The sequence below is a fragment of the Thamnophis sirtalis genome, unplaced genomic scaffold (genome assembly GCF_051295495.1).
Source record: "Thamnophis sirtalis isolate CommonGarterSnake01/CBP01778 unplaced genomic scaffold, rThaSir2_p1.2 scaffold_38, whole genome shotgun sequence".
NCBI lineage: Eukaryota > Metazoa > Chordata > Lepidosauria > Squamata > Natricidae > Thamnophis > Thamnophis sirtalis.
In genome coordinates, this window is record NW_028261418.1 from 18464 (window position 1) to 26831 (window position 8368).

The following is an 8368-nucleotide window of genomic DNA, read 5'->3' on the forward strand; positions in this document are numbered from 1 at the left end:
TGTTTTTCCGGCTGATTAATCCGGAAGGAGGGATTTGCACTCTGTTCTCAGCACGGAGAGGGCAGGGAAGCGTAACCGAACAGGTGAGGGTAGCAATGGGGGAAAAAATAGAAACAAACTACAGGCTTTTTTACCTTTCACTTGACTTTCGTACTCGGCTACAATCTCTTTGTCCTTTTTGAATCTGCTTGAGGAGGACATTATCCGGACGGTTTTTTTCCCGTTTTACACGGCTAGAGAAGATTCCGGAGTTGGGGTTACAGGATTATCGTCTTCCCAGAGAAGGGAGATCGGCTCGGTTAGGCGCGGCACTCAGCAACGCGTCCCACGCCAGAGCCTGCCGGTTCTCGGAGTAGCTGGCGTCGGTCCCTCCAGCTCACCTCCACAAAAGAGGGGCCGAAGAGAAGGCTTTAAAGTAATCCCGGGGCGGGCACCATCTTCGGCAGTAAGGACTGCGAGGAAGAGAGCAGCGCTAGGCGGGGCGTTCGCCTCCTTTTGCTCAGTACCGCGGCTGCTCTTCTCCGAAGCTTCGTCGAGCGTCCCCTGGAAGCATCGCCTGCCTCGGGCGAGAAGGGATGGATCCCAGGTCGTGCTCAACTAGTCTCCGGCGCGTCCGGCGGCACTCGAGGAGCTCTCGGCAGCTGCTATCGCTGTTGTCGCCTCCTCCCGGAAAGCGAGAGCTACGCAGGCGACCCGCTCCCGAGAGACCCGGGGGAGGCGCCGTCTAACTCAACCTCCTGCAGCCGCTCAAAGCGTCTCCCGGAGAAGCCAGCAGCCTCACCCGCCCAACAAAGTTCTCGCTTCGCCCTCTTTCGCCTCGCCTCCTCCAGCTGGGACTTCCGCCAAGCCTTTAACCGAGTCCACCGCTTTGCCGTCGCTTCCCTCAGCTGTTGACCTGAACCGGGAAAGGGGAAAGAAGACAAGCAGCCCATCCGAGGTGCTCAAGCGGGGAGAAAGATTCAGCCTCCTCCTGCCCAGTGGCGTCCAAGCGCCTTTTGCGTTCTTTCCCCTCCCTACGCGGAGCGACGTGTCTAGTAGCCAACGGCAACTACGCAGGTTCTTCTGCCGTCCAATGGCAGGGACCAGAAGGTGGGACGTAGCGAGCGAGGTTGCTGAGTGCCTCCCGGGGCGAAGGAGCGAGAGGGCTGTGCCCAGGCGGCCGCTGGAGGCTGTGCTTAAGCGCCGGTTTTGCTAAGCGCGCTGCCGCTGCCGCTGAGCGGGACTCGGAGCAGCTGCAGAGGGGGAGGGAGGGCAGTTGAGTCGCGTGGCGCCTGTCCTCTTCCTTCTCCCGGCGAGCATCTGGTGAGCGGGGCTGTGCTGGGGAAAGGAGCGCTGGGCGAAGAGAAGGTGTCGGGAAGCGCTCCGTCCCGGTGTGGAAAGTAAAGGCGCCTCTGTCTGGAAGTCATCAAGCTGGAAGACGGAGGTGGGAGGAGGAGGAAAGAGAAGGGCGGTTGCTTAGTTTGGAGCTATCACGTCTGCAACCTCGTCGCAAGATCATCGCCAGAGCCTTGTTTCCTTGTGTTCGCTTGGAAACCGTGTTCATCTTAGATGCCGCCGCCATCCCGTCCCTTTCGAGAATCCTACTAAATAGCTATTAGAGGGGAAACGAGTATTATGATGATCTTACACCGAGGAATAATGTCTAGATGTGCGCACGCGTCTATATTTCTATCTTCCACGAATGCGCCTGGAAGGAGGAACCACACCCATCTTTGTGGAAGACACGCGCGCACCGTCTAGATCCGAAGGCGAAGGAAGAACTCCATGCCACGGCGAAGGCTCTCGGCTTGCGAAATATAGATGATACTACATTGATGCTTGCAAGACTGACAGAAAATGATTGTTAAGTTGCGAGCAATGATAGGAATCTTTTAGATTTCTTGTTTTTCTAAACTGTTTCCAAGATTGACGATCGAAATTGATGTTTATGGCATTTAAGCAATGTATTAAATAATATATACCGGTATCTCATGTTTAATCCGTTTTTCCAAGGAGCTGAGATGACTTCCTCGACCAGTTTTATAATAACTCTCTGAAGATCGGAGGTTCAGATGTGCCTGGCGTTAGTGGGCTTCATAGCCGAATAAGAGTTGAAACCCCCCTGGCCCTTGACAGCCGCAGTTTGTAAAAGCCTAAAACCAAATGCATAATAATTCAATGTCAGTTGATGGTGAGGGTCATTTCTCCCATAGAGCTGAAAATGATTTAAATAAGCTTTATTTTTTATATCTCTGAAGGGACTGACCTGGCTTTTATATTGGGCAGCTGATAACAAGATAAGAGAAGTGTGTGTTGGGGGGGGGGGAGAAAACCATGATTCTAGCTCTCTATCTGTAGTCTGACCCTAGTTTTCAATTTGACTATTTAAACATCATAATCCATGCCTTTCTATGAGAAACCTTACTTTATCCAACTTGGATTTTAAAATTTGTTTTTTTTTTTCAGAATTACACTCGGAAGTAGATAAAGCAAGATAGGCCTTCTCAATTTTTGAATTTCTCAAAAACTTAAATACTTTGGCCACCTAATGAGAAGGAAAGACTCCCTGGAAAAGAGCCTAGTGCTGGGAAAGACTGAGGGCAAAAGAAGGAGATGACATAGAATGAGGTGGCTGGATAGAATCACTGAAGCACTAGATGTAAGCTTAAATGGACTCCAGAGGATGGTAGAGGACAGGAAGGCCTGGAGGAACGTTGTCCATGGGGTCGCAATGGGTTGGACATGACTTTGCAACTAACAACAACAACAGGCCTTCTACTAATTAAAATTCATTATCCCATTAAACCACTACATCATACATTGAGATATTATTTAAAGCAAAATGTACTTTTTTTTTTTTAAGGATTTCTGTTGCATATGAACATTTTAATTGAACAATCACTTTCAGAGAATTCTATATTAAATACCAGAATAATTGTTACTTATTCTAGTACAGGATGTTAGGCACAACTCTAGGACTTGGTAGGCCCTACACATAGCCTTAACGTAGGCTGAGATGTACATTTCAGTTTGCAATCAGTGGTGGGTTCCGGACCCCATTGCAACCATACATGTGGAGGACGCCATACGACCCGGCGTCCTCTACCTGAATCCGTGCGGCACGCACGTGGATGTGTCTTACCTTCCAGCAATGCCTCCGCAACGCTCCAGCTGCTTGGCAGAGCGTCGCACAGGCACTGTACGCGGCGTGCACGGAAGCGCCAAAGGCTTTAAAGGACAGGTAAGGAGCACAGGCGGGCGGGTGGGCCCTCCAGAGCACCATACCAGAACGGTATCCAGTGCTCTGGGCAGGCTCCCGTATGCTCGTACCTGGGAGTACCGCCAGCAACCCACCACTGGTTGCAATATAATCAGGGGAAATATGGGACTGAAAACTATCTTTCTTCAGATAATCATGACAAAATTTAGTAACCAAATTTTATGTGGACTGGAATATGGCTTGGCTGAATTAATTAGAATAATCTAAGGATTGAAGAAAGATTCTAGGTTTATAATGATACAATCGTCTTTCAAGTTGTTAAAGAAGTTACTAAGCTCATGGTCTGAAGTCAGCAATGACTAAATGACAAGAAATCATGTTTGGATCATAGAATGTAACTCAAAAAGAATTTATATGAGAATAGAGAGAATATTGAGGACATCTGAAAGGTTAATTTTTAAAGGCTGTTTTTATTTATATATGTAGGAAGGGCTCATGAAGGCAATCTTGTAAATTATAGCTTTCACTTAAAAGAAATTATGTTTTTATGTTTGTTATGATCTATTTTCATTAACATGCAGTCTGTTTGAAGCTTTGCTCATTCCATTTTTTGCCCTGCTAATGTGATTATTTCATTTTAGGCAAATTTCTTCCCTTGCTGCTTAATCCTTTTCTATTTACACAAAGTAGACCTATAAAAGTGAGGCATTTTATCAGTAGGCAAAATATAGTGGGAGTAGTTCATGGCAGTGTCTCTAGGTATTAATATAAATTGCACATACTGTTTATAGGTAAGTTGGAGTAATTATTATACTGGATCAGAAAGAAGATTGCATATGTAAATATAAGGTCTTCTATTAAAATATTAAAGTATTTGATGAAAGAGGTCTACTTGTTCTTTATACAGAAGAAATTCTAAAAACTGGCAAGAAGGAACAGCTTAAGCTATTACATACCTGGCATGGGCAATGTGGCTTTCAGTATGTTGCTAAAGGATAACTTCTGGTAGTTGATAACAATTGAGAAAGGGCACTTTCGTACCCCAGTGTAGAAGACATGGTACACAGCTCCTTGAGTTCAAACACGGTTTTTCCCCCTCAACAACTGCAACTTTCTGCAGACAAAATATCCATCTTACTATTAAATTGTAAATAATAAATTTATCAGCAATTTAAAAATTTATTTATGTTTTCAAGAGGAGTGTCTCCAATTTATAACATCATGGGTTGGTCTAAAGCAGTGGTTCCCAAACTTTTTCAGTCCACCGCCCCCTTGGTGCTACAAACCGATCCTCAGTGCCCCCCACCCAGTGGTGGAATTCAAATTTTTTTACTACTGGTTCTGTGGGTGTGGCTTGGTGGGCATTGCTGGGGGGGGGTGTCATGTGACTGGGTGGTTTGCACGACAGAAGATAGTAACAGTAAAATTTAAAACTAACAATTGCACATTTATTCAAAATCCAATTTAAAAATCTTTTTAGTTAATCAGAAGACAAAATTGTTGAACATGATCCAGTGATACCAGGTTTTCAAAGTCTGATAGTCATTTATCAAGAACCATAGTAACTAGTAACTTAGTAAACTCAGTAAAATTTAGTAATTACTTCCCTGTTCAGTAAATTCTTAATGTGATGGATGGGCTTGATGAAGTGATACCAGTTTCCCAATGTCTGGTTTTAAGTCACTTAGCAGAGTGCAATGTTTCCCAACCTTGGCAACTTGAAGATGTCTGGAGTTCAACTCCCAGAATTCCGCAGCCAGGGAACTCCAGACATCTTCAAGTTGCCAAGGTTGAGAGACACTGCTCTAAAAGCATCAGAACTGTTTTCCTCTCCTCTTATTATGGTATCAGAGGAGTCTTTTCAGTGGCATTAACTCCTTACTCTAGTTTCCAGTAGTTTTGGGTGATGGTTTGTTTTAAAAGACACTTAAAAAGAGCAGCCCGTTTCCTACCGTTTGCCCCTGGAGTTCATGTAAAACTTGCTTCGTCGTCGCCCACGCCAAAATTCCCTTTGGCCATTGCCCTGCTGCTCCCTTTCCACCCAAGGAACACCACCCACCACCCCCTTTTTTGTGTCGCCGGAGGATTTTAGTTGCCACACGCACATATGGAGATCCCCGGTCCCGGGATCGTCCTTCGTGCACCCGCAGAAAAGAGGACTCCCTGCCTCCGGAACGCAGTACTGCCGCACAGCGCACGGATCGATGGAGCATGCGCCAATTGACTGGCTACCCCGAGGAATGCGCGGTAAGCAAAAGGCCAGAAGCAACCATTTAACGGGACGGGGAGGAAGGAGGACGGGAGCAGCCCATGTCTGCGGTGGGCTCAGGGAGCACGTGCGTTCCGAGCTGTGGCGCTTGGTCCAGAGGTGGGGGGGCGGGGGAAAGCCCTGAGCGGCGTGTGTCTAGCCGCTCCGTGGGAGCGGCTTGGTGTCTTCCGATTTAGTTGTTTCAACTCCCCCCCTCTGCTCGGTTGCACGCTCTCTGTATGTTTTTCCTCCCTCTCTCTCTCTCTCTCTCTCTCTCTCTCTCTCTCTCTCTCTCTCTCTCTCCCTCTCCCTCCCTCCCTCCCCCCCCCTCCCTCCCTCCCTCTCTCTCTCTCTCTCTCTCTCTCTCTTGCTGGGCGGTGGTTGAGGCCGCTGGTAGTTAGGATTGATTCTGCTGTTGCTTAAGTTGCTGCGGCGGGCAGCAGCAGCAGCAAGAAGCAGCAGTGGTAGTATCGAGTAGATCAACAAAGAAGGGGCATTTATGGCAGGCTGGCCAGCTGAAGCTGTAGGCTCAGCGCGGCTCCTTTTCTGTCGCCTGTCGCTCCCCCTTGCCTCTTAGCATCCCCCTAAGTCATCCCACTACCCCCCAGGGGGCAGTACCGCCGACTTTGGGAACCACTGGTCTAAAGGAATTAGAGTATATGGTGTTTTAGGTGTAGCCTCATCTGACTATATGAGAAGGACATCTAATTGCTCATCCCATGTTCCTTTAATTGCAGCTACTATGTAAGATTCCTTACAAAACTTTTTTAAAAAACACAACCTTATGAACCAGACTTTTCCTCAACCACTACCCACTACTGAGGCCACTTAGTTTCATGTTTATCTGTTCCAGTGTTAAAAGAGTTTTTCATATAATCCTGAAGCACAGTTTGTGGTATTTCACCAGAATTTAACATGTTCCTATTGGTCATTTTCTGCTACAGTGGACATATTTCTCTCCACTGATCACTGGAGACTTTTGTATAAGGTTAAGCTCTCACTATGCAGGCTCTTTGTCCACACAGGTATTGATGGGTCACTTATATGCCAGAGCAGGGCCAAAAATGAATGTTACAATGGGCTAGTGGAGTGAGCAATAGAGGGAGAGATGTCAATGGACAAAAGTAATGAAGAAAATTATATCTCCCTGACTGAAGATAGAGTGATAAAGTGAGGGGGGGGAAACAAGGAAGAAAAGTGAAAAGGTGAAGACAAAGTTGAGTGAAGAAAAAACCCGAGCATGAGGAGCATAATGAGAGGGAGTGATGATCTATAAACCCCCTTGAGACAGCAGCTGTGTTCTTTGCCTTGTGCAGTAAGTGTAGGCTTCCTAGTAAAGCAGGAAAGGCAGAAAGCCCCCATCTATCCCATAGATCAGGTTCAGAGAAGACCAAACCCATTTGCCAAAACTCATCTCTCTTTTCCCAGTCCCATGCAACATTAGGGAGACTTTCCTTAATTTGTTGCATATTAAAGCTGTCGAGACAGCACCATTTGCCAGCTTTGTTACTGAGGCGGAATAGAGATCAGCTGTTGAGACAGCAAATTATGCTGGCCTACTTTATGTCGCCTCACTGGCTGGAACAGAACATGTTGAACTGGCCACCTGGATGTGCCTTTAGACTCAGGAACTGTAAATTATAGGGATCAGCACACATTTCTCCGTCATAAAAGCAGTGATTTATATTTAAACACATGATGTCATAACTATAAATGCACAAGCATAACAAAATAGCATTAAAAGCTTTTGCATTGCAGACTTTCATTATATGTTCTCATTAGCTGTTGAACAGTTTATGAGTTATGCTATTAAAAGAAGAGACATCCTTTGAATACCCTTCCTGAAATACCATTGAGATTGACTAAGCTCACATCATAATGAAACCCATTAGCTTTCTTAAGTGAGAAAGTTGGAATTCATTTTCAAGGAAGCAGTCTGCAGAAGTGATACAAGAAATTCTCATCATTAAGTTATTTTATTAGATTTTATATGTGTGTAAACAAAATACAGATTTACTTAAAATTATGCTTAATATGAAGATTTTTATTTTCTAATGTTTATTTAATTTCTATACTAAAATAAATAACAAGAACATAAGATTATAGTTCTTAGTTTGATAGTCAATAACTGATAATTCATTTACACCCAATTAATTTCAGTGGATCATATGATCAGGTTTGTATACAACCCATTCAGTTGGCTATAAAAAAATAACATTTTTAACAAGGGAATTAAAATGCTAGGATGTGTATGTATAACTTTTCTTGCAGCAATACAAGGTAGTTTTCCATTGCCTTCTTCCAAAAGCCATGGGATTCAGACAATATTAGCAAGATATTCCACAGAAATAGAAGTAATAGAAATAGAAGTCTTAGGGTCAAATGAAAAGATTTACTTTATGAACTAGAATTCAGTGAAAAAGTTCAGTAGGGCTAAGGACGTTTTAGAATAACCATTGGAACTCTGCAATACAGCACTGTTACTTTCTGAATGGTTTTAGAACCTGAATGGAGAATTATCTTATTTATTGAATGCTTTGATTGTGGCTAATTTCATTTTTTTAGCTAGATGGGCAATCTACAACCACACATATGACAAACTGATTCTGTCAGGCCTGCATTTATATTCCTTTTAGAATTTTGGCCTGCGACACTTTCTCTTATTTCATTATGTTGTTTCTTTAAGTATAGTCAATGGGAGGGGGGATTAGAAGGAGTAGGATTTTGGAATGTATTGTTTTTCATTCTTTGCTAGAAGCCAAGGTCATCCTTTGTCTCCACACCAGTACACCTGACCGGAAGAAGCTGGGCATGGACACCAGCGTGGAAGAAGGAGATTGGACCATGTGATGGATTGTGGGTGTGGGGACAAGATCATGAACTTTTAACTGGGTGGCATTCTGATGTAACTTCCAGAGTTG

At 44.8% G+C, this 8368-nt stretch overlaps 1 long non-coding RNA gene across 1 annotated transcript; it reads right to left on the minus strand.

The window, feature by feature from the left end:
• Positions 1-1808: 1808 nt before the first annotated feature.
• On the minus strand, positions 1809-5332 carry LOC148042212 (uncharacterized). Its single transcript, XR_015695257.1, has 3 exons — positions 5152-5332; positions 4156-4313; positions 1809-2132 (listed from the first exon to the last, which is right to left on the minus strand). It is a non-coding gene; the product is annotated as an uncharacterized LOC148042212 (long non-coding RNA).
• Positions 5333-8368: the final 3036 nt, after the last annotated feature.